This window comes from Odocoileus virginianus, chromosome 9 (genome assembly GCF_023699985.2).
Source record: "Odocoileus virginianus isolate 20LAN1187 ecotype Illinois chromosome 9, Ovbor_1.2, whole genome shotgun sequence".
NCBI lineage: Eukaryota > Metazoa > Chordata > Mammalia > Artiodactyla > Cervidae > Odocoileus > Odocoileus virginianus.
The window spans coordinates 12249785-12274002 of NC_069682.1; positions in this window are offsets into that span (position 1 = coordinate 12249785).

Below are 24218 nucleotides of genomic sequence, written 5' to 3' on the forward strand. Positions count from 1 at the left end.
CTGTAAAATTCATGTCACAGAGCAAGGGAGGGGACACAAGAATAAGCGTTCAAGGATACAAATTTGGTTTTTTCACCCATACTTTTATCAACCCTCTCTAACTGTTCCTGATAGAATAATTTCAAGTAGATTCTTAAAAAGAGTTAAAAGTTACCCTATCTTAAGGGAACAAATTCCAGCCACCATTAGGAGTAGTAAGTAAAGCTCTCTCTGTAGGAATGAAGTAATTATGTAAGAAAAAAAAAGAAAAACCACTTGGAAATAGTTCCAGATACCATATATCAAAGGTTAAACATGTGGCTACAAAAATATTTTTATCTGGTATTTTAGCTGCCTTGACATTGCATATTAGCTACTTATGTATACTTTCTTAGAATCCTACATCAAAAATATTATTTGGAGTGGCTGTCTTTTATAATACACTGTGAATTATTCCAGTGATTTAGTCAAACAAGATAACATGGAAAATGTTTGTCTTATTAGAACTTCAGTCCAGGTAACACCATGAAAAGATGTGTGGTCTGTAAACAGAATATACTCCTGATACACAAGTCTCGGATTTTAGAAGTTCACATCTAAATCTAGCATTATTTTAATTAGATTAAGGGTATTATGCCTAGGAACTGGAGGTGTTAATGAAAGTGATGATGAGTCAGAACATATATATATTAAGACTATGATAATAAATTGCCCTTGGTGATGAACAGGGAGGCCTGGCGTGCTGTGATTCATGTGGTCGCAAACAGTCGGACATGACTGAGTGACTGAACTGACTGAACTGAATAAATTGCTAGATTGCCATAGACAATACAGCATGTGTTTAGAAACTGGAATCCAGTCAGTTGGAAACAGTCAAGAAGTCTTAATGCTCTGTTCTGTTCCATAGTCTCTTTTCCTTTAGAAAGTTCACTTACTGCATTATTTAATTGAGGAACTAAGCTGTTCATATAGGAATTTGACCACATTAATTGTTTCTTATTAAGGTAGGATCTGCAGAAGACCATGTTTTACCCCACGACTTGGATTTAAGTTTGCTTTGACTTGGACACACATTTCACACGTCAATTTCTGGGTCTTTTGTAGTGGTGAGCACAGAAAAACTCAGTAAAATACTAAAATAGCTCTACATGTATAAAGTACATTTTTCTTGTGTTTTCACACACTTAAATCATAACTCCTCAGGAAATTAAAAGGAATAGTGTTAGAGAAGAGACACAGAAGAGCGGGAAGGGGAGAACACAGACTCCCTGAACTGAAAGTAATGCAAAAGAAGGTTTGGAGATGCCCTGGATGTCAGCACACCCATTTCTAAATAGCATTTGATCCCCTGGGTTGGCTTGGATGACAAAACAGAAGAGGTATCTGGAAGAACACGAGAAGATCATAAACTCTCTCCCTGAAGTGACCATGACTTCAGGGAGAAGTTAACTAAAACTTTGCTCAGAATTAAACATAGGATTGCCCAGAGGAGACTATTGTGCTCACAGAGGACAAGCCTCTATGTGGGAGTGATTTTCTATTATTGAAGAGAATGTTTTCTCTGTTTTTCACTAATTTGTTATTCAAGATCCAGTATCTTGTTGATATGTGGGTTTGAGGTAAGGTTCCCAGAGTCCTGGCCACACAGTAGAATCATATTACTGCAACAGAGATAAGGATCACTCCAAGTCTGCGTGTCAGCTTCTATAGTTCTGTTATCTTTCTAACTGCGGAAAGGTGTGCTAGACCCACACAAATACAGTCAATGAGAGAAAACCATAATGTTATGAATTTGACAGCTCTCAGGTTCGCTCAAGTGGAATAAGCAGAGTAATATTAAAAATTTCCCTGCAGTTTAGTACTTTTAAAACAAAATAACCTGCATGTAGGGAAATACATGGGAGGAAAGGTATTAAAATTTTTTTAGCCTCATTTAATTTTCTAAGAAAAGAATTAAGATTTTGAATTCTAGTTTCATAAAGATCACCTTTTGACCTAAAGCAGGTGAATAAAATTCTCATTCTGTGGGGATTGTTATCTCTAAATCAGGTTTCACAAGGACTCACAATAAAATAATGAATTATGTTAAATTTTTGACAAACACACAGTAACAGTTGCATAAACCATGGTGTCCAATACCATAGAGACTGGCAGTCAGAATTCATAGCCAAAACTTTTCTTGTCTTATAAACCAAAACATTTCTTGTCTGATGCATTCGTCCATCACAATTTAGCTTTTCAAAGTGATAGTAAAATTGTGTAAAATTGTGTGTGCAAAACATAGTGTGTAAAATTGACAGAGAGGAAGCCTTGGAGGCTGGGCTTAGAAAACATAGGTTCCTCTTTGGAATCTCCTTTGTGGTTCAGTTGCTAAGTCATGTCCAACTCTTTGTGACCCGATGAACTGGAACGCACCAGCTTTCCCTGTCCTTCACTGTATCCTGGAGTTTGCTCAAACTCATGTCCATTGAGTCAGTGATGCCATCCAACCATCTCATCGTCTACTTGACCTTATAATTCAACAGAAAAGACTTTGAACCATTTTAGTTAAAAAGCATATTGCCACTGCCATATGAACACAGAGATATAGGGAATTTATATGAATAAATGAATTGCTTTATCCTGATTAGTATTATTTAAAAAGGTATTAGATGAACTTTTAGTAATAATACAAAACTTATGTAATGAAACACGGGAGCTGCTTCTTTGGGGCTTTAAGCAAGTATTTCATGTCTCTATTTTAGCACTTCTTGCAATTCATTATAACTGTTTCATTATGTGTATGATCCAACAGGTTAGTGTTACTGCAGGACAGAAACATATTCTATTTGGTATTTCTGTCATCCTGTAAAGTATCTAGTATACAGTAGTATCTAGTATAAATTATCTAGTATACAGTAGGTGCTCAATTAACACCTACTATGAGTGGGTAGGGGTTTCCCTGGTGGGTCATTGGTAAAGAACCTACCTGCCAATGCAAGAGACACAGGTTCGATTCCTGGTCTGGGAAGATCCCCTGGAGAAGGAAATGGCAACCCACGCCAGCATTCTTGCCTGGGAAATTCTTTGGACAGAGAGGGGCCTGGCAGGCTACAGTCCATGGGGTCGCAAAGAGTCGGACACGACTTAGCAACTAAACAACAACAACAATGAATGGGTAGGGAGAAGAAATACAAAAAAAAGATAAAAGATGAAGGCTACTTAACTGTTTTGTTTTGATTTTTAAATAATGCTGTCCCAACATTTAAACGAAAAAATATGCTTTTACATGTCATTGACTTCCCACTTTCAGAAGTAGATATATCTAAATACCTAGGGAAAGGCCATTCTCAGAGTAAGTTTTGCGTTGTGCATGTCAGAAAGGAAATAACAATCATCCAGAGAGCCTGCTTTATCAAGATTTCTATGCTAACATGTAGGACAAAGTGCTTGGATAAATTTAGATAAGTCTTTGGCAGGCATACAAACTACTGGAGATTTGACCTGACAATTTCTGTTTAATATTACATGCCAGACTTGCTTGGGCATGGTATCCTTAAGAACCCCCACTATTTTAGGTCTATCACTGGAGAAAGGTCAGAGTTACTGGATCTCAAGTGATACAAGTAATGCTATGTGCAAAGTAATATCAAAGGTACAAGACTGTCATTTTACCCTTAAAAAGTAGGTAGTTTCAGAGTCAACAGAGGCACAAAGAGCTAATGCTTGACTGTTTTGCTGACTTTCAAATATAGTCCAGATTTTTTTATTTTTGTATTCAAGACTCTTTTAGATTCCATTTCATTCTAACTTTCTATATGCTATTCCCCCATTATGCCTCCCTTTTCTAAGACCTAATTCTCAAGTCAAATTTTTTTGTCCCTGTACCTAAATTTCCAAGCACAGGGTATTTTGTTTTATCTCTTTCGTGCCTAATTCCTTAATAGTTCTACGTGGCCAAGAACATTCTTCTTATTCTCTTTAAAAATGTAAATCAGAAGCCACTTCTTTCCTGCTTACCTCAATATAAGTAATCTTGTTCCCTTCTGTATATACAAAATAGCTCATATGTCCCTCTCTGTCAGCATGAACATGTTTTATATTGCACTGTTACCATCTTGATTCAAAGTACACCTTCGTAACCAGGCAGTAACTCTTCGAGGCTGGTATTATAGTTGCTATTTTTAAATCACCCCCTGCCTCTCAAAGTGAAGTGTTTTATATATGTGATTGATGTATGGACATATTATACACACACACACACACACACACACACACATATATATATATAATAGGCATATTAGAAGTATATGTGGAATAAATGAATGAGTAAGCATTAAAAAATCCATGTAGAATAAGAAAATTTTAGGATTTAAGCCTATCACATGAAAATTAGAAGTCCAGATACAAGTGTCAGATTGTTGCTACATCTCAATAATAGAAATATATGGAAATTATATGATAAAAATGGTCATTAAGAAAGATCAGGAGAGGATTGTTCACTGATATCTGGAAATGAGTAAGGATATCCAGGAAACCTTTATGGAAAAGACAAATCTTTAGTGATTTTTAAAGCAGACAAGCATTATTTTCAGTATATACAGTACTCATCACCACCAGACTATATATAAACTTCTAGAAAAATTTAATTAAGTAGATGTTAGATTGCTGACGTTGTTACCACACAAAGGACCAGTTTGATTGACAGATTAAAAATTTTAGAATAATTAGTTTTTCCAAAGAATTTCTTCCTTGTTTCTCTTATTAATGTATTTGGTACCCAACTCTTGCTGAGTATCAAATCTCCTCATCATATATAGTTCTCTAAAGTATCGATTCACTCATTTTTGAAGTTCTGTGATTTTTTTTTAAACTTTCTATGTTGTACTGGGGTATTAACAAACAGTGCTGTGATAGTTTCAGGCAAACAGTGAAGGAATTCAGCCATCCATGTGTCCATTCTCCCCCACACTCCCCTCCCACCCAGGCTGGCATATCACACTGAGCAGAGTCCCCTGTGGTAGGTCCTTGCTGGTTATCCACTTTAATACAGCAGTGTGTATATGTTCATCCCAAACTCCCTAAATATACTTTCCTTCCATCCTTCCTGCCGGCAACCATGAGCTTGTTATCGAAGTCTGTGAATCTGTTTCTCTTTTGTAAGTTCATTTATGATACCTAACTTTTTACTCTAATATACTCAATATTCGTGGACCTGACATTAACCCAATATTTTTAGAAAGAAAAAAAATCAATGAAAAATAGTTGTATAGTATTTTTGTAGTTATGCTTTATGCCACCTCATTATGATATACTACAATTTTTTGAAGGGAGGTGAGATTATAAGATAATGAACGAACAAAGTCAATAACTTAAAATGATTTTCCAGTGAGAGAAAATGCAGTTTCTTTAACCAACATCACAAAGGTTACAGAAGAAATTCCAGTTATGTTCTGAGGTTTACATATTTCCAAATGTAGAAGTAAAGATGAATGCTATTAATAAGTGTACTTTATCTTGTACCATCAGAAAGAAAATAAATGTCTTAACATAGAAACCATTTTAAAAACTCCTAACAATTTTACACTACTTTCACAAAGCTCAACTTGATTACAATTTAAAGAAAAAGGTAATGCCTTAAGACTAGTCTACCAAAAAAATGAAGAATGATAATTTACTCCAATAATTTAATTTTCAGTTTTCATAAAATTACAAAATTTTACATAACTGAAAGTTAATCATTATGTGGGAAACACAGACTAGATGAGCTGAGAGAGAATCAGCTTTTACATACTTCCTGTGTGTAAGTCCATGAAAATGCACATTATTTAAGTTATTGGATGTTTTTCTCATACTAGTCAAATACTTTAAACAATTCATTTTGTTTAATGTTTTTAAATTATGGTCTTGGTTGAGTCTGAGATCCAATATACACTGAAATATAAGAACTGAATTGACTTACTTCTTTGTTCGTTCGTGCCAGAGCAGAATCCTTTGTGAACAAACATTTATTGTTTGAGAAAGCTAAAAGTTAGAAAGTCAAGAATAGAATTTATCACAGACTGTTAAGATGTTCTTATGGATTGAACTACCATCAAACTTTAAAACTTATTAATTGCAGTGGAAATCTTTATCTTTATGCCTTTCGTCTAATAAAATCTGTATTCTCTGATTAGACAAGGCATTTTCCTTGAATTATTTAGAAAAAAAAAGTAAAATATAATTTTACTCACACAGGAGAGAAGGTGGAATAAAGAGCCTAAAACGTGTTATGTGGTATTTAATTCTCAGAGATCTCATTAGGATCTCTTATGGGATCCTAATGGAACTGTATAAATTTGAATAGCATATAGAATTATAAGATATTCCGCCCCAGACTAAAATCTATGTAATTTTCTAAATATTCTATATCTATAGGTAATGAATACTTTTCCTTAAAGTCTGATTCTGAAATATTGAATAACCAGATTCATTCTGACAAAGTAAAACAAAGAAAAGGTACAACTCTCAGACCATAAAGAGACATAAATCTATTTCCCTCAATTAAATTTAGTAGAATAATAAGGCATGAGCCCCAAGGGGACATTGTTTGTCCCTGAATTTGCTGGCTTTTTGTGTCAAATGGATAACTAGACTCTGGTGTTTGCAGGGCGAATTGAGAGTGTCTGTAAGGTTTAACTATGATATAGAGTAATAATTACATTAAATCATACAGGATGAGTAATGGAGCACATTGAGACACAGTGTCACACACTGACTTCGCTTTTACTTCTCTGACTCATGGAAACCATGAGAGCATGAATTTATCCCCCTGAAGTGACAGTAGGACACTGCAAACTCTGAGCCACAATCCTATTGAGACCTGGAGGTAGGAAGAAATTTTAGAAATCGTTGTCCATCTTTTCCCATCTCCATATTGCACATACTCAAATTTCTCTCCATCCATCCATGTACCCAGGGCTTCCCAGGTGGCCTAGTGGTAAAGAACATGCCTGGTAAAGAATGCAGGAGACATAGAGATGCAGGTTTAATCCCTGGGTTGGGAAAATCCTCTGGAGGAGGGCATGGCAACCCACTCCTGTAGTCTTGCCTGGGAAATCCCATGAACAGCGGAGCCTGGCAGGCTATGTTCCATGGGGTCAAAAAGAGTCAGACATGACTGGAGCGATTTAGCATGCACATACACATCAACATAAACAGCAAGTATTTCTGTTACAATCAAGGGTCATGGGGAAAAAAGTCAACAAAACTCTGGGCTCTCAGACCAACTTCCCTACTTGTGGGGGTACCTCTTAGACCTGTGAGAAAAGATCATTTCAATATTAGATGAGGAAACTCAAAAAGTACTTACACCTTCTGAGAGATGTTCTTTGTGAACTGAGAAATCCCTCTGAATTAAATAGGAAACTGTTTAATGACTGAACAAGAAGGATGCTTTTTGTTGAGTGTGATTCATCCACTGGGCACTTTGCTGGTAGTCCAACACAGATAGCAATTCCTAGCTCTACCTGTTAGCATTAGAAGAGGTGGCATATGTAGAATATGTGGGATCGGTAAGCACAAAGCCAGGGGGAGAAGTAGAGAGTCAGACTCAACTGGACAAAGGTCCACAGTGGGCTGTGTTTTCTGTTGACTCCCTGGCCCTTTGGCCTCTGGAACCTTGTATTTCTTCCTAAGCCATTCACAATGCATTCTTGCATAAAATCTATTGCCATATTTGGTTGTCTAAATTTTCATTTAGCTACTAAGATTAAATAAATATTGATGACATGTCTACTGCATTTCGAGTTGTGGGAACTCAGAGGTGGATGAATGGCACATGGCTTCTGCCTTCCCCGATTGACAGACTCCAAGTTCATTCTGCAGACTGGTAGGCTGCGGTGGGGATGGGCACGAGGGGAGAGCAAAGAGTGAAGGGAGGTAGGGAGACAAGCTTCGGAGCACAGAATTATATTTGAGCACACAGGTGAAATCAGTATCTCTAGGTTGCCATTGGCTGAAACATCAAGTTTTAACAAAATTTGTAAGCAATGTGCTCTTCTTTCTAAAAGTCAATTTCTTCACAGATAAAAGTGGCAAGGGCTTTACTGTGTTATTACAAAGTTATATATCACACCCCCACGCATACATCAACAAATGAGTCGTCTCTCCTTTCATATGTATGTGTGTGTGTGTGTGTGTGTGTGCGCGCGCGCGCCTGCATGCATGCTAAATCACTTCAGTCGTGTCCAACTCTTTGCGACCCCATGGACTGTAGGCACCTCCTATAAGCCCCAGACCTGCTATGCTCCTCTTTCCCTGGGATTCTCCTTGTAAAGAATTCTTGCATGAATATACAGACATGTGCTTTGTGAATGGTTATATATATGAGACCAGGAACTGGAAAAATAACTCCTGCAAAGTCTCTAAAGAAAAGTCCACGTTGTTCAGTTATAAAGCCCAGGAGAGGAAGAAAGAGAGGGACAGAGATAATTCTAAGTGATTGCACTTGATCGTGACCTTGAATGCAACTGTTTCCTAGGATATGTGAACATGTAAGTGAAATTTGTTTTCTAGATGGAGCAAGAGGAGAAAAGAGTAAGAATTATGGACTAGCCAGAAGAAACATGGTGTATCAATGGGGTTGGAGAAAATATGAGGATGTCAACTGACAAGGAAAATGCCAAGGTTGATGGGGATTGGTTAGGGGGAGCATGTTACAGAATCTAAGCATCTAATCCAGGACACAGTCACTATAGACTTGCTTTCCCCCCCTAACTACCAAGAGAAGGAAGATGCAAGAACTCAAATGTACACGTTGCATCACCATTTCATTTACTCTCAGACAAGTCGTTGAGAGAAACAAGATCTTTAGATATTTTGGTCTGGATTCTTACAAAGATTTGCTATTAATTTGGATGTGATTTGGTGCAACTTAATGGATTCCATGTCCAAACACCTCCCACAGGTTCACTTTCCCATTGGAATGCTACCCACAGTTTTACAGTAACTTTAAGTACACAGCCAAAATCTTTTTTTTTTAAAATGTAGCTTTCTCAGTTTTATTTTTTCTGGTTCAGGTTCATCTTCCCACTCTATGAATTCATATTTACTATTAGGTTTTATGATGAGCCGTTTGATGTTTCATTCTTCTATTTTCTCTGATACATTGTCTCTTCAAATAAAGTGTAACCACTTTGAAGCTTGGAAGCATGTCTTAAACTCTGATTTTTTACAATTCAGTTTCACAACTGATTCCTGAACAACCATGCATTCTCAGTCTTACAGTTGGTGTTAGAGCTGAGACTACACAGACAAATAAGACAGGGCTGTACTTCCCATATTTTCTATCCATATCGATTCTCTTTTGTTTGTTATTTTGCAAATGGATTAAAGAGAAAATATTTGGCTAATTGGTAGAGCATCTATCTGATCATTCAGTAATCAATCTTCAATGGATCATAATACAATATACTCTAAAGAAGCTTCTCCAGATAAGTGATAATGATATGAGTGACCTTAACCCTCAAGATATTCTCATCTTGAAGCTAATAGGACTGTCTGCAGGGTACTTTAGGAAATTAACATAGATAAGCTTTACAGCTCCAGATTTACATCTGTACCAGCTAAGAGTCTGTGACTTCTGAGCATGAGTAATTGCCTTTACATTTTGTATGAATTATTTTCCTCTTTATATCAGTATTTTCTGCATAAATTAAGCCATGGGGTTTTTGAGTTTCTCTTTCACTTTTGTAGATGCATATAGTTTTTTGTTGTTTTTTTTTTTTAGCTATGCTGGGTCTTCATTGCTGTGCTGGACTCTTCTCTAGTTGAGGTGCTTAGCCTTCTCATTGCAGAGGCTTCTCTTGTTGCGGAGCACTGGCTCTAGGGCCCACGGGCTTCAACAATTGTGGCACGTGGGCTCAGTGGTTGTAGCTTTCGGGCTTAGTTGCTCTGCATCATGTGGGATTCTCCTGGAGTAGGGATCAAACCCGTGTCTCCTGTACTGGTCGGCGGAGTCTTCACCACTGAGCCATCAGAGAAGCCCCTAGATGCATATAGGTTCTGATGTCATGTATACATTCAACAGAAGTAGGGTAGATATAGTCTTCATAGTGCTGTGATTAATGCATTCAGATTGTTTTCCTAGTGTTTCCAGGTTAGAACCTGTGGATTGTTTCAATTGCATATAGATTGGTTTCCATAATATAGAGTGTTGGTTGACTGTTTACAGAAGACTCACTACTGAGATTAACAGTGCTATATATTATAGTAAAGCTGTCTCGAGAGAATACAAAAATGATTTTGGCACACCACTAGAGAAACCATTTGTAAAACTCAAATGGAAATAAAATTATTAATCTTTAAATTAGCCAAGTTATCAAATCCATCATTATATTAAAGATTATTTTAATTAGTCAATTAAGAATGAGTAGGGAGATAAAAAGAAAAAAATGCAATGTTAGCCGGAACTGTTTTCTTGGAAAGCAGTTAAATTGTGTCTTTATCCTACAACTGTGTATCTACTTTTCTGAAAGTTGGTCTAGTTAATACCTACACATTCAAGGGATCAACCTATTTGTCAAGGCATAAAGGAGAGATTATACAACGGTCTGGATTGCAGCCACATAGACTGGGATTAAATCAAGGCTGTCACTTTTTTGTTGTGTGACAATGGAAAGATTACTTAACCTCTCTGTGTCTTTTTCCTCATCTTTAATAAAGAGACTTCAGGAATATTAATTAATGTACATATGATACAGCTGTCCCTGGTTCACAAGAAGTGCTACAAAAGGGTTTACTATTATTATCATCATTAACACCAAAAGACTTTTTTTTTTTGGCTGCACACCATGGCATGCAGGATCTTAGCTCCCCAACCAGGGACCAAAATCCTGAAGTGGAGCGTGGAGTCTTAACCACTAGACCACAAGGGAAGTCCCCAAACAGGTCAATTAAAATGTTTTCCTGATAGAAATTAATCACAGCTGATTATCAATGCTGGCTTACATTATGTCTTGATTTTTATGGATGAGGCTGAGAAACATTTGTTAGTTACTCAGTTACTAGGTTTACAACGATTGCTATATGGTCTCCAAGCTTGCTGATTTTCTTTTCTCTTATACATGATGGAGATAAATTGATGGTGTTTTTGTATTGATTCCTCAATGAAAACATTTCATTTTGCTTATTCACACATTTTCAATTTATATATATAAGAATACACAAATGGTATTAGTTGATTGACATTGGTAGAACCTATTTTGATATTACCATGAAGAAATGAATGTAGTTAAATAAGGCCACTGTGTCTCTAAGGTTAAACCAGATCTTTGAGTTAAATAAAAGTTTTCTTGCTCTGTAACAGCTTCATTTTAACATTTTACATTTTCTTCCACAAAACACAATATTGCTGGCACTATATTAATGTTACATCTAGAGCAAATGTATCATTTTCTTAAATTTTATTTCCTCAGCTAAAGTTCCCTAGATAAACCTAGACATAATAGATTTTCAGATAATCAGTAATGATGGCCCTCTGCACACAAAAATGACCCTGACCTCTTAAGAGCACAGCTGTTAACTTTTTATTTTACTAATGTCTATAAATTGCACTGAACTTTATCACTTGATCCTTCATGTCTCAATGGCCTACATATGTGAGATAAGACACAAAATCTTTTAAGTATCATGAATGATGAGGAAACAAATTTTAGTTTCTTTGACCCTTTAATATATGTGAAGTGACACTAATGAGATTTGCTCTCATTTCACCTTACTTGTAATGTATTATCTCATTTATAAGTGTGTGCTGAGGTGTAGGTTATGAATGCATCTTTCTCTTGTGCTTTTAATTGAAAATATCTTTCCTGAATGTTTGTCTTTTTGTTTATTGAGATTCTGTGAGCACTTAGGACTTATGCCCCTACCTCCATGACAATAATATGGACGTTCAGGTTTAATAATATGTCTGTGGCCACTTATGTAGACAAGCAATGAGTACAGCTATGACTAAAACCCATCTCTACGGGGCTTCAAGTCTTATTTACTCTTAATAAAATGAGTCACTCCACATCTTTTGCCTTATACTAAGATATCTATATTATGCAAGTCAGAAAGGAGAGAATTTTTTTATTTCTCAAATAATACGAGTAGGGTAGGTAACAGAGAATGTAAATTGGGATACTTTCTATAGGACCTTTAAATATTTGTTTAGCAAAACTTCTACCATATTAAAATTTCAAATTAGTTACTTTATCAAAATTTAAAAGTACATATTTGTTGGTCCAGCAGTCAAATATTTAGGTAAAATGATGTTCACTGCAGCTTTGATTTTTAAAAGTAAAAATATCATAAAGCTATTCAAAAGAATGAAATAGATCTATATGGAATATATGAAAATTCATAATATCCTATGCAAAAACTATCTTTGCAGAACAGTAAGCAAAATATTATAATTTTAACAAAAAGAATGGATATTTGTGTGTGTGTGTGTGTGTGTGTGAGTGTGTGAAAGATATATCCCAAACCTTTAACAATGAGTATGTGGGAGTAAACTGTAAATTGGTAGAACAGAAAGTAGGAAACCTTCAGTTTGCAACCTACATACTTTATAGTGCTCAGATTTTCACAAATATGCAGCTATCAATGTTCTATTTGAATATATATAAAGATGCAAGCACACAAAAAATGCTAAATGTATTGGATAAAATGCATTTTTCAGGTTGTAACATATCCCAGACTTCTCTCACACAACACAACAGCACCACATAATTGGGAACAAATAATGGGCAGCTCTGGCCAGTATAAGGTCATCTCTAAGCCTAAACACTACAATCGATGGAAAAAATTTTTACTTTTTACATACAATTAAAAAATGTTAAGTCACAGTAGTGGGTTGATATTGCCAAAATCTCACCAGACATAGTCAACCAAACCCAGGTTCATTTCATTCTCAGAATTTCATCTACATTTTCTTGAGATTTTAAATTGAATAATAGACTGACCGTGTGAACAAAATGCATGCATTTCTTTTATACTTTTTAAATAGCAATGCAATCTGGGGAGACCCTGGTGAGGAAGCGGGGGGGGGGTGCAGCGGCAGCTGGGGAATGGGTGTTGTGTGAGATAGGGACTTAATGAGATAAGGGAATATGTATTTTTGTGAGGGGAAAAAACTTCATAACATTTTTCATAGGAAACATACACAAGAATAATGGAGTAGATTATATCTTATGAAATGTGGCCCACAGTAAGTTACTGTTGCATGTCTTCCTCCCATAGAAAAGGGATGAATTGGAGACATTCACTTATAATGAAAATTGTCTGTATTTTTCTCAATTGAGAGACTTCATTGAGACTTCATAGAGTAGTTTTATTACATATTACATGGGAGGGAAAAAACACATTTTTTTGTTCCAATAACAACCTTTTATCAGACACAACAATACACCTCCAAAGCAGCTGTATCAAAAAGAAACTGTTGAAGATTGAAATAGTCAAAGTGGAGTTTCTTTTCCAAGTGGCTTACCCTGCAGCTTTCTGCAAAAGAAGCAGTGGCACATTTGGGAGGAAAACCAAAGCATCTCCTTCTGCCACCGATCAGGGCGCAGCTTCTCTCATTTGTGTGTGAATGTGTGCGTGCTTGTTGTGGTTTGTTGCCCACTTTCCAAACTACTCATTAAAGAGAAGGAAAAGCAGAGAGGGAAAAAGAATGTGAACTTTCTGCTTTGTAGTCGTCATGCTCTGGAGGCTTTGAAAAAATAGCAGTCAGCTGATGTGGAAAGATAGAACAGACGCTGCACGTTAACTGTATTTCAGTCTTACAAAGAATCCTAGCATCTCATGTTTTATTGCAACCTGTCATCTCACCCACATTTTCAAGGTGACCCCCACATCTTCTAGGTTCTCTTTCTCAAACATTGCTCATGTTTCTTCTTTTGAGCTGTTCCAAACACTTCTGAGCATGGCTTTTAAGAGCTTTTTTCTTTTTTTTTCGTACAACCTGTCTTGACATTTTCCCCAAAGCTCCTACTCAAGCAATACCAAGTGACAGCATTTCTACTAAAACCATTCCTTCCACTGATAATTCAATTTCAGTTTACACTGATTCCTCTTTAGTGACACTGACATATGATACAGTTTGGTTTTATGAATACTTTTGTTTGTGGCCAGCATCAGAATGAAGTGTTCTTCTTCCTATGACTTTTTCCTGAGAAATATTCTGTGATTTCCTCTTTGTCCAGGGATTCTTTGGGAGATCTGCTTCAAATTCAAGCAGCTAAGAAATTTTCAGTTATTTTTGTCATTTATTTCTGATATCTAAATGCTCTACTTTGTGGACTTTATTTAAATTTTCTTTGAGGCTAAGTATGTGAGCAATTCTTGAAAAGTTTTCATGGCTCTAAGAAAAGAATTTATATTCTTTCTTTGCTTGGTACATTTGCAAGAAATCCTTGCTCTGTGTAATAATGTGGAAATGAGGACTTTAGCCTGTAGTTTGGCCAAGAGCAAGAGAGAGTCCTCTGCAAAGTTTACCAAAAAAATGAAAGCGACTCAGATCACCAGTGTAATTCCCCTGTATTTCTTCTGTAATCAGACAGACCACAGTCACACCCAGGACAAGACACAACTAACGGGTTGGAAAGCTGGAGCTTCTCTCTAAGGTCAAGAGACTTTGTAGGTGGCCATTAAACTCTACCAGTCATCAGTCATTCCTAAAGGAAATCAACCCTGAATCTTCATTGGAAGGACAGATGCTGAAGCTGAAGCTCCAATATTTTGGCCACCTGATGTGAAGAGCCAACTCATTGGAAAAGACCCTGATGCTGGGAAAGATTGAGGGCAGGAGGAGAAGGATGAAATGACTAACTCAATGGACATGAGTTTGAGCAAACTCCAGGAGATAGTAAAGGATAGCAAAACCTGGTGTGCTGCAGTCTATAGGGTCGCAAAGAGTCAGACATGCCTGAGAGACTAAACAACAACCATTAAACCCTAGAGAGGGAAGTCGTCTTTGCTGCCCCTGATCACCTGCTGGAGAGGCATGAGGAAAAAAGATTGCAGAGTTTCTAAGAAAAGCACGGAAAACATCAGAGCTAAGTCAGGATGGTTAAAGGTCATTACCTTTTCCTGACACAAAAGGAACATGTGATTGTCTTCCTCTCAAGTCAGCTCCGAGAATATTTTCCACTTTCACCTCCAAAACCTTCCATGTCTGGTCTCGTAAGAATGCAAACCCTCCTTACATTTTTATCTTCTGTCTTATAATGCAAACTTCTTAAGGTCATGAGTTTTATCTTTGAGCATGTTATATGCAAGACTGATCACAGAACTGGTGCTATTTAGTGGTTTTATATCATCATCATCATTACCATTTTAAGAGTAGGTGTATATCAACCTGACAATTCAAATTTATAGGATAGATAAATGGAGAACATTTACTTACTTTATAAACAAGGTCTGCCCAGTGCTTATTATATCTCTCATTCCTCAAAGTTCTATCAACACAGAGCAGAACATTCCAGGAACACACATAATTTTATAAAGTAGAAAATGCAATCTAGATTAGATAAAAAATAAATGGGAGTTTCTTCTCTGGGTTTCCCTTTTAAGGACATCTTCAAACAGGATATGTGCCCTGCTGCCTCTCCAGCATCCTCCCACCTTCACAGATGAATGGATTGAGAAACTTCTCCCATCAAAATCCACACTTCCGGTCTATCTGTAGTTTGGTCTCTTGCTCTCATCTTCACTCTTTGCTGTATATAATGGAAATTAAAACATGTGCTTCAATACTAATGATCATCTTATAACTATAAATTATACACTGAGAGACTGTTATAAAAAGTCAGCTTACTCATATGATGTATTATTCTTTCAGCAAAATCCTTTTTATTCGTTTTCAACCAGCAGGTTGCTAGGCTTCCCAGGTGGTGCTAATGGTAAAGAACCCAACTGCCAATGTAGGAGACACAGTCAGGAGACTTGGGTTCTATCGCTGGGCTGGGAAGATCCCCTGGAGGAGGGCATGGCAACCCACCCCAGTATTCTTGCCTGGAGAATCCCCATGGACAGTGGAGCCTGGTGGGCTACAGTCATGCAATGAGTCGAACATGACTGAAGTGACACAGCAGCAGCAGAGGTTTGCTAGGGTCTCCTTTTTAGACCCAATGTTCTGGGAAAGTCTGGGTTATTTTTTACTAGATCCAGATAAATCAAAGTTTTGTGTTTTGTGTGTGTGTGTGGGGGGAGGCATCATTTGGTTATTCACTTCACAGTAGATATCTGGTGATCATTTGATTACATTTTAGACACCTGACATTGCAACAAGCACAATTAAGTTGCATTCCTAAAAAAGAAAAAAAAAACACCATTAATGATAAAAGTGAGATACCATTGATTCTGAGATGAACTGTCATTTCAATGTTCAAATGTGAAAGCATCAGTGATATACAAGTGATGAAATATAGAAGTGATTGTTTTCCGCTCTGCAATGCAGACTTCAGGACTAGTTTTACTAGTACCATATCTTAGATAGGGATTCTCAGGTGGCGCTAGCAGTAAGAAATCTATTTCCCAAAGCAGGAGAACCAGGAAACGTGGTTGGATCCCTGGCTTGGGAAGATCCCCTGCAAAAAGGAATGGCAACCCACTCCAGTATTCTTGGCTGGAGAACCCCATGGACAGAGGAACCTGGGGGACTATAGTCCATGGAATTACAAAGAGTTGGATATGACTGAAGCGATTTAGCACACACAGGCAATGCATGCACCTGGGTTGAGACTGGTAATTGCCACTGATCAGCTGTGAGAGCTAAAAAAAAAATCTCTCTCTGAAACACAGTTTCCCCTTGTAAACAAGGGCTGTTACCTGCCCTGACTGTATCATTCTAGTGCAACATAGGATCAAAAAATGACATAATAAATATGAAAGACCCTGTGAACTTTAAAATGCTGAGCGCCTGAAAGAGAAAATGAACAACCATTCTCCTGGGGGCTGTCTAGTCTCATGATGCACTTTTCCTAACCCTTTTCTTTTCTCTCCTGGCCCTGATACGCTGAGTAGCTCTGGCCACTTTGGGATCTGAGGACCTTGCCTATGGGTGGTAGTGGTTGGACTAACTGGGGATTCACAGATTGACAGTCCCCCCCACCCCAGGAAATAATTTTAAGTTAGGAATAGATGGGAGTAAATGGTGAGAATGCCTAAACGGAGAGGGCAAAAATGAAGGTTCTGTGTGCCAGTTCAAAACCAAGATTGAAAACAGTGTCTGTGATACACACACCCCTCTCCTGCCACACGATTTTGAAACACACTCCAATCACATGCTAGCCTACAGCCTGAACAATAAAATCACACTGTTTGTGCACAGAGCACATGCACATCTAAGAAACAATCCCATTGTATATTTTTAGTCATTTTATCCACATTTTTCCATAAAATCTATTTGTATGTAGGAAATGCCCACTCTTCAGACAGTTTTACTGAAAGCAATGGTCAATCCTATTTGTGGTACATTTACAGGAATCCTAGAATTTTCTAAATGAAAGGGGAGAATCTGCTGTTTAGCTAAGAAATCTGTTCAACTTAATACAGATTTTATACTTCCTTTCAAATTCCAGACTGAGCTCTTCTTTTTCAGGTTTTCAGAAGTCAAGAAGCACTTATTTCTAACGAAGCTGTGAATGCAGTACGTATCTCTATTATTAAAGGCAAATAGCATCTTTCTTATATAATAGGAATATGAGTCATCAACTCTAAATCTGATCTGGTCCTAATTCAATTAAATCATTACATTCTTGCCTTGCACTGATTTTCTTGCCTACAGAAAACCATGCTATGAATGTGTTAAATGGCCATTTTAAAATAGTATGTGCTTTCAAAGAGGCGAGAAAAAAAAAAACCCCACAATTTAATGCTAAAAAGGGGAATAAATTGCTGATCTTTTTTTTTTTTTTAACAAATGGCCAGGAGGGTTATAATGTATTAGATTTTTTTTCCAGAGGTAATCTTAGATGTGGAGTGAATGAAGTGAAGTCTCTTATCAATCCATAACATCTGCCGCAGTGTCAAGTGATGAAATGGGCGACTCCAGAGCCCAAGACAGCTGGGACGGCTTTCTTAATGCAGGAGGGTATTGTGCAAACAAACAGACACTGATACGGTCTATGGTTGTCACAATTATTCAGGCTGGTGATACATCTTCCCGTATTAGCTGCTTGAGCAGTCCTATTTCTTTTAAAAGTAAACTACTGTATAACAATCACCATCCTGGCCTGTAAGTCAGTGGGTACAAATAGAATAAATACTCTGGAAATAAAAAATAAATATAAATTAAAATTTATCACCAGAGCAATAAACTGAAAAACAGATGCAAGCTGAAACAAAATAAGACAGAACACATAGAGCAAAAGGGAGGGGAGAGAAGAAGCAAAAATAAATAAATAAACACTCAAAACACTACTTTAAAGAAAAACAAGATTTAATAAGAATTTTCTTTAAGCTCCATCGTGCTAGGGATTCATGTATATTTTAAGTAAAAGGTATGAAAACACTGTTAGTGCAGCTAATTTTAATTAACTCCTGCTTCTGCTGAGGTTTGTGATCAGCATTATAGGAACAGCTATTGAAAATGATGGGCCTAAGTTTTAAGCACAAATAAAGGTTCGATAAAATTAAGAAAAGTATTTATCCAATAATTTATTATTTACATAAATCTATATCTAAAGAAGCTAATGGAATTCAATCACTAGTGGAAGTTTGAGTTCATCCAGATAAACATATGGGTGGGTATGGAAATGTTCTGATTCTAATTGGAAATTTTACAGCCTGTGCATGACTTCCAGTTCAAATAGATACAAATTATCAAATGGATAACCTACTTTTCAGATAAACAATCTGGAACCCACTGCAAGAGTTATTATACATTCAAGTTCTCTGTGCACCAGACTCTAAGAACCATAGAAAGCAAGACTGCTTTCATGAGCCCTCAAAGCTCACTTAATCTCATCTAATAATTGTGCCAATGTGAAAAGCACTATTGAAGAGGTAAAGATTTTCCTAACAGGCCATTCACTTTGGGCTCTGTGTTTATCATGTGAAGTTGCATCTTTCTCTGTTACCAATATCCCTATGGTAGAACCCAAAGTCAGCCAGTTTCTGTTAAAAACAAAGCTATCTGAAGACCAAATAAAAGTGGAGAATTAGTCCAAGTTACTCAACTTTTACTGAGACATATTGCTTTTCAAAAATAAGCATAACAAGTATTCATTCAGATATTTTTATTTTAAATTTTACTAAGTGTGTACTGGTATGAATTTTGTAACACATTTTATCCTGTGTATTAATTCATGATTAAGTCAAGTCCAAGTGACAGGAAGGCTCCAAAATGCCTAAATTGTTGTTTCTGTAAGGAATGAATCCTACTTTGTTCATCATTGTATCTTTCTCAACATATCACACTATGCCTGGTAAATGGCAGGTATTCATCAAATGCTGATTCAATTGATGCAATATTTTTTGTTGTTGTTAGGATGAAGCCAAAATAAGCTCAACTATCTCAGAAGTTAGGTGCAAATATTACAAGAATACTTCCTATCTGACAATGGGACAGTCCTTCATACATTCATTCATTCATCACTCCTTCATTCAATCAACAAATACCTGCTGTGTGTCTCCAGTATGACTTGCTCAAGTCGACATGTTAAGGATAAACCAGTGAAACAGTGAACAAGACAGAAACATCTCTTGACCTCAGGAAGCTTAGAAAAGTCTCTCAGGAAAGACTGACATCGAGCTGATGATCATGAATATCACAAAGGAGAAATTCAGGGAACTGTATCCGTAGAAGGAAAATTCAACCTAGTTAGGTGGAGGTTCTTTGGAACCATAGAAGGTTTCCCTCAGGAACTGGCCTTTCAGGTGAGGTTCAGAGAAAGAGAAGGAGTTAGATATGCAAATGCTGGGTTGCGAGGATGTAATTCTAGACAGAGAGAAAGGCATACACACGGAAGAGTAAGGCGAGTTTGTAAGCCTAAAAAAAAGCAGGTGTGATTAAGCACAGCGATATAGGAAGAGGAAGCATGTGCTTGGAGGGAGGAATGGTTACACAAAATCAAGCTCAAAAGACAGACATTCATTGCACAGAGATTTAGAACTGGAATGATACTCCAAAAAGACAGCAATCACAAAAGTGTAGATATCAATCATACAGGAAAGACTCCCTATCCTGCACTCTAATGTCTAATCTTAACCCTAAAACACAAATCATTGTAGCAGTAGTTACATATACAAAGATGGAGTACAGATCAAAATCTGGGTCCCAATTGCCAAGCAGCCCGACTGGGCTGGACTTACTAGCTCAAAACTAGCATTTGTCTGCAAAATACACATTTATATTATTCAAAACACTATATTTGTGGGTGTCTTTGATCATCACAGGTTAGCTTTTATCCTAAAATAGTTGGCTACATGGCAACTAACAGAGACTGAATTACAGCTTTTAGAGAATGACTTCAGTTCAGTTCAGTTGCTCAGTTGTGTCCAACTCTTTGCGACCCCATGGACTGCAGCACGCCAGGCCTCCTGTCCATCACCAACTCCTGGAGCTTCCTCAAACTCATGTCCAGTGAGTTGGCAATGTCATCCAACCATCTCATCCTGTGTCATCACCTTCTCCTCCCACCTTCAATCTTTCCCAGCATCAGGGTCTTTTCCAATGAGTCAGCTCTTCCCATGAGGTGGCCAAAGTATCGGAGTTTCAGCTTCAGCATCAGTCCTTCCAATGAATATTCAGGACTGATTTCCTCTAGGATGGACTGGTTGGATCTCCTTGCCATCCAAGGGACTCTCCTGAGTCTTCTCCAACACCACAGTTCAAAAGCATCAATTCTTCAGCGCTCAGCTTTCTTTATTGTCCAACTCTCACATCCATACATGACAACTGGGAAAACCAAAACTTTGACTACAGGGACTTTTGTCAACAAAGTAGTCTCTGCTTTTTAATATGCTGTCTAGGTCAGTCATAGCTTTTCTTCCAAGGAGCAAGCAACTTTAAATTTCAAGGCTGCAGTCACCACCTGTGATTTTGGAGCCCCCCAAAATAAAGTCTGTCACAGTTTCCATTGTTTTCCCATCTATTTGCCATGAAGTGATGGGACCAGATGCCATGATCTTAGTTTTCTGAATATTGAATTTTAAGCCAACTTTTTCACTCTCCCCTTTCACTTTCATCAAGAGGCTCTTTAGTTCTTCTTTGCTTTCTGCCATAAGCGTAGTGTCACTTGCATATTTGAGGTTATTGATATTTCTCCTGGCAATCTTGATTCCAGCTTGTGCTTCATCCAGTCCAGCATTTCTCATGATGTACTCTGCATATAAGTTAAAAAGGCAGGGTGACAATATACAGCCTTGACGTATTTCTTTCCCTATTTGTGACTTACCTTGTCCATAAATATTTTGGTGGTGAATACCCAAATGTTCATCACCTTTCAAGAGGTGAGGTCTTACAAATAGTACCCCAAAGAACCATTCTCAGAAACGTTTATATAGTTGCAATAAAGGGAGACTTTATATAAATTAAGTGCCTGTTTATTTATGTATTTTTGGCAGTCAAAAAAAAAAATTATTTGACTGAAGACAACCATACACTAGATAGAAATCAGTGACCACAGTCAATTCTTCCTCCCAAATAGCCACCTTCTGTTATGTCTACATATAAAAAGTATTTAATATGACCTACAAGAAGGACTCTTTCAGTATGCATCAACTGTTTGGCAGTTGTTATCTATTGTGGTTGGTTTGAGAAGACTTTGCAGAAATAGCTCTAAAAGCTACCAACCCCATAGCACTCTCCATTCCCCTTACCTAGCTTTACTTTCATTCCCTCCTGTAATACTTCTCTTTTTATATCATACTTTGTAACTTATTGGCTTCTCTGGTACCTCAGCTGGTAAAGAATCTACCTGCAGTGCAGGAGACCTGGAGTCAATCCCTGGGATGGGAAGATCCCCTGCAGAAGGAAATGGCAAACAACTCCAGTATCCTTGCCTGGAAAATACCATGGACAGGGGAGCTTGGTGGGCTGCAGTCCATGGGGTCACAAAGAGTTGGGCACAACTTAGCGCCTAACACTTTCACTTGTAACTTATTAATTTACTCTCCTGTCTGCTCACTGCATCTCCACATTGAAATGAAAGCTATTAATACACAAAGGGAGGACCTTCACCTGTGCTATTTTGTTGCTGTATTCCAAACAATAACAAAGAAAGAATTTTTTATCCTTTTGTAGCTGGAAGGAAACTGACACTAAATGAGTGACAGATGTGTGCCAATAATTTATACACTTTTAATTCTCCAAATAAAGTTATTAGATAAGTATTATTGTTAACATTTCTATTTATCTTAACATTTCCAGCTTCACTCAGCTTATAGAAGGTAAGCGCAAGATTTGAATTTAAGGTAACCCAAATCCAAACCCCAACATTATTCTAAATAATAGCACAGTGCATTCATTCATTTGCCTATTTTTTTTTTTAATTTAGACATTCAGGTGTAAATATAAGCACTTAGGGAGCAGCAGCTGCTGCTGCTTAGTCACTGAGTCGTGTCCAACCCGATGGACTGTAGACTGCCAGGCTCCTCTGCCCAGGGAATTCTCTACTCCAGAGTGGGTAGCAATTCCCTTCTCCAGAGGATCTCTCTGACCCAAGGATTGAACCTGTGTCTCCTGCACGGCAGGCAGATTCTTTACTGCTGAACACACCAGCGGAGCCTTAGGGAGCAGAGACCCTATCTATCCTGTTTACAATGATATTCTCAGTGCTGTAAACGTCATCAACAGGGTGAAACATTCAATAAAGCACTGTTGAATGAATGAATGTGTGCTTAATGGTTGAAATTGATTGTGTTCCAAGCACTGCTGGATTCTATTCTCCAGGAGTATAACCTTGAGCAGCAAGTTATGTAAGGTCTCAGGTCATAAAGCCTTAGACTCTAAAATGGAAAATATCGTATGCAATAATATATAAAAGAAAATTATAAATGGCTTCAGGGCAAGAGATGGAGACACTACCCATGTGAGAAATTCATAACAGCTTTCTTTGAAGATGTAGCAAGTGAGCCAGACACTACAGAGCAGATTGAAGGCCAACACGCCAAGTTCAAGAGTTCACAGGAAGTTGATGAATGATAGACAAGATAATGTATTCGAAGATGCTGAAATGGAAATGCAAGGATAGCACATTCAGAGAACAGTAAGTACTCCCGAAAAGTGTTAATTGTTCCCCAAACAGTGACATTGGATGTACCTGTATCATCTGTGATAAGCTACTTATGTGGTTTCCATTCTGGGAATGACTATACCTGAGGGACCACTGAATCTACTAGAGATTCTTTATCCTTCCTGATGACAATGGTATGGGGTGATGGAACTCTGTGATTTAGCATATTTCTTTGTTAGTGATTAAAAATAAGATAGTTCTAAAGAGTTTTCCAGGGACATCCTATAGATATAGTTGAGCATGACCCCAGAAAATAAAATGCTCAGGTTTTTGTTGTTGTTTTGTTTTTACTTTGTAACTAATCCAACTGGATATCTGAATTGGATGGCTATGGTTTATCATCCTCCTGAGTACCAACTCATGATTTCGCTGCCCAGTTGTGTTTAGGATATAGGTGTTGGTAAGAGGGTGAATGAAACAGATTTAAGTCACTTAGCATCTATTCACTTATTCACATAGCTACTCATCATGAGTAGATAAGTGCTAAGTAATGGAGATGCAAAGATAAATCAAATACAGTCTCTGACCTGAGAAGTCATCATCCGTATAGGACAGCCTCCTAACTCCATTAGCAACAATCTTCCTGAGTTAATCATGAACAAATCATAGTGCATGGATAGCTTTCAGTCTAGAAAGATCTAATATGATACAAAAGCTTGGAGCCAATTTAGCAAGTTCTAGATCAATTTGTTACTTTTTTAATCTCTTAAAAGAGGCAGCTTTTGAAAAATTTGGAAAAAATTCTTTTGTACGTTAAAGCCAAATGCTGGCAAAGGTCTCCATTTCCTTTCTTTCCAATTGCTTTAATCCAATATTTACATGGTGGCAAGACTAACTGATATTTTAAAAGAACAGTTTCACATGACCTAAACATATAGGAAGTTTCTTTAATATTTGTGATGCTTTAGTAAAATAATACTTCCTATACCAGTATTTTATCTCTTTATATAATTGACTTATTTGTCATAAAATATGCAGCTTGCTTAAAATCTCTCTTCA